Raw genomic sequence first — 3474 nt, 5'->3', positions numbered from 1 at the left:
ACAAACTATGAATGGGGAGCTCAACCATCAGTACTGAGAACATCAGCACTTGCTCTGTGTGTTTCTGCAGCAGACTATGCAGTGCCAGTATGGGAAGCATCTGCACATGCTAAAGAGGTTGGTGTAAGTGTAAATGAGACAATGCGAATTGTAACAGGCTGTCTCAGACCCACACCAACGGGTAATTTGTACCTACTTGCTGGAATTGCCCCATCCAAGAGCAGAAGGCAGGTGGCAGCAGACGCTGAGAGAACAAAGAAACAAACAGATTCTCGACACCCAGGCTCGGAGGCTTAAGTCTAGAAATAGCTTTATTGCAAGAACATTGGTTGTATTCAGCATTCACTACGGAGAGGATATCAGCCAAGTGTTATGACAATGGGAATTGGACAGCAACCACGGAGATGGAATTACGGGACAATGGTTTGCTAATCAACGGGATAAATTGTGAAATAGTAGAGGATCGTTTCAGATTACCAGCGACAGTCACGGTGGTCACCGGTTACAGATACTCATCTGACGTTGTACTGGCCAGATGCATCATTCAGCATCGCTCCAGGAGAAAGTTTGACATATATTAACAACACCTTGGATGCTACACTATTGCAAACTATAGAGAAACTATATATGACGGTAGTACCTGTTCCAGAAGGAACAGTTACGTGGGTGACCATGCAGCTTTGCTAGAAATGAAATGATAATTAAATGGACACCCTAGCTGCAAACAGGCGTTGATGTACTCCATTGGGGACATGTTGAAAATGTGTGCCCCGACCGGGACTCGAATCCGGGATCTCCTGCTTACATGGCAGACGCTCTATCCAACTGAGCCACCGCGGGCACAGAGGATAGTGCGTCTGCAGGGACTTATCCCTTGCACGCTCCCCGTGAGATCCACATTCCCAACATGTCCACACCACTACATTCGTAGTGCGCCTAATAGATGTTTGCCCTTCATACTCAGTACTCGTGGCAGATTAATCTACCAAGTCCCGTACGAGTTCGGGCATAGCGTGTGCGTTCGCACAAGAAGGTCAATGGCCGGGAAGCCATATTTTTTTTTACTATATATGACGGTAGTATCTGTTCCAGAAGGAACAGTTACCGTGGATGACCATGCAGCTTTGCTAGAAATGAAATGATAATTAAATGGACACCCTAGCTGCAAACAGGCGGTGATGTGCTTCATTGGGGACATGTTGAAATTGTGTGCCCCGACCGGGACTCGAACCCGGGATCTCCTGCTTACATGGCAGACGCTCTGTCCAACTGAGCCACCGCGGGCACAGAGGATAGTGCGTCTGCAGGGACTTATCCCTTGCACGCTCCCCGTGAGATCCACATTCCCAACATGTCCACACCACTAAATTCGTAGTACGCCTAATAGATGTTTGCCCTTCATACTCAGTACTCATGGCAGATTAATCTACCAAGTCCCGTACGAGTTCGGGCATAGCGTGTGCGTTCGCACAAGAAGGTCAATTGCCGGGAAGCCATATTTTTTTAACTATATATGACGGTAGTATCTGTTCCAGAAGGAACAGTTACCGTGGATGACCATGCAGCTTTGCTAGAAATGAAATGATAATTAAATGGACACCCTAGCTGCAAACAGGCGGTGATGTGCTTCATTGGGGACATGTTGAAAATGTGTGCCCCGACCGGGACTCGAACCCGGGATCTCCTGCTTACATGGTTGACGCTCTGTCCAACTGAGCCACCGCGGGCACAGAGGATAGTGCGTCTGCAGGGACTTATCCCTTGCACGCTCCCCGTGAGATCCACATTCCCAACATGTCCACACCACTACATTCGTAGTGCGCACTATCCTCTGTGCCCGCGGTGGCTCAGTTGGACAGAGCGTCTGCCATGTAAGCAGAAGATCCCGGGTTCGAGTCCCGGTCGGGGCACACATTTTCAACATGTCCCCAATGAAGTACATCAACGCCTGTTTGCAGCTAGGGTGTCCATTTAATTATCATTTCATTTCTAGCAAAGCTCCATGGTCATCCACGGTAACTGTTCCTTCTGGAACAGATACTACCGTCATATATAGTTAAAAAAATATGGCTTCCCGGCCATTGAACTTCTTGTGCGAACGCACACGCTATGCCCGAACTCGTACGGGACTTGGTTGATTAATCTGCCACGAGTACTGAGTATGAAGGGCATACATCTATTAGGCGCACTACGAATGTAGTGGTGTGGACATGTTGGGAATGTGGATCTCACGGGGAGCGTGCAAGGGATAAGTCCCTGCAGACGCACTATCCTCTGTGCCCGCGGTATCTCAGTTGGATAGAGCGTCTGCCATGTAAGCAGGAGATCCCGGATTCGAGTCCCGGTCGGGGCACACATTTTCAACATGTCCCCAATGAAGTACATCAACGCCTGTTTGCAGCTAGGGTGTCCATTTAATTATCATTTCATTTCTAGCAAAGCTGCATGGTCATCCACGGTAACTGTTCCTTCTGGAACAGATACTACCGTCATATATAGTTAAAAAAATATGGCTTCCCGGCCATTGACCTTCTTGTGCGAACGCACACGCTATGCCCGAACTCGTACGGGACTTGGTTGATTAATCTGCCATGAGTACTGAGTATGAAGGGCAAACATCTATTAGGCGCACTACGAATGTAGTGGTGTGGACATGTTGGGAATGTGGATCTCACGGGGAGCGTGCAAGGGATAAGTCCCTGCAGACGCACTATCCTCTGTGCCCGCGGTATCTCAGTTGGATAGAGCGTCTGCCATGTAAGCAGGAGATCCCGGATTCGAGTCCCGGTCGGGGCACACATTTTCAACATGTCCCCAATGAAGTACATCAACGCCTGTTTGCAGCTAGGGTGTCCATTTAATTATCATTTCATATAGAGAAACTAGTAGATTCGGAGAAAGGTCAAATTTCAATGCAGCAATTATCAAGGCATGTGGAGGAGTACGATACCAGGCGGAAATGTAGCATAGTGACCATTGGTATTTCAACCAGTACTATTACCGTGTTGACTGTATTTATCAGTGTCATATATGTTTTATTAAAACGGATGATTCAGCAAGTTAATGGAAGACCGCTCGATGAGATTCCTGTAGAATGGATTACCACAAGGGCATGAGTCAGGGCAACCTGGATGTATGTAGGGAAGAAGTAGAATATAGGATAGAACTAGAGTTAACGTATAGGGTAAAATCAGGACGAATTTAATTTTTAGGAGGAGGCAGTGTTGCGGCCACATGTAGTAAGCGTTGCTTCACGCAGTGGAGAATGGCAAAACAGAGGCAGCCGGCGACCGAGGCGATGCGATGTATGCTCGGCACAGATAGCCTTGCTGACAGAAGGAGTCTACCAACCGGTTGACGCAAGGACGCACGCAGACTGAGCGCCGAGCGAAGCCTGGAGAGTGCTGAGTAAGGGGAAGTGAGGCCAGCACGCTAAGTTACGCTGCAATATACTGCGGGAATAATAACAAAAAG

General features: G+C 48.2%; 2 non-coding genes across 2 annotated transcripts; one reads left to right on the top strand and one right to left on the bottom strand.

The window, feature by feature from the left end:
• Nucleotides 1–1210: 1210 nt before the first annotated feature.
• Trnat-ugu (transfer RNA threonine (anticodon UGU)) lies at nucleotides 1211–1285 on the bottom strand. The gene has a single exon. It is a non-coding gene; the product is annotated as a tRNA-Thr (tRNA).
• A 550-nt stretch (nucleotides 1286–1835) lies between these two features.
• Nucleotides 1836–1910, top strand: Trnat-ugu (transfer RNA threonine (anticodon UGU)). Its single transcript has one exon. It is a non-coding gene; the product is annotated as a tRNA-Thr (tRNA).
• Nucleotides 1911–3474: the final 1564 nt, after the last annotated feature.

This window comes from Schistocerca nitens, chromosome 6 (genome assembly GCF_023898315.1).
Source record: "Schistocerca nitens isolate TAMUIC-IGC-003100 chromosome 6, iqSchNite1.1, whole genome shotgun sequence".
NCBI classification, from domain to species: domain Eukaryota; kingdom Metazoa; phylum Arthropoda; class Insecta; order Orthoptera; family Acrididae; genus Schistocerca; species Schistocerca nitens.
Note: the sequence above shows the minus strand (reverse complement) of the source record. Positions and strands in the feature narration are given on the sequence as shown.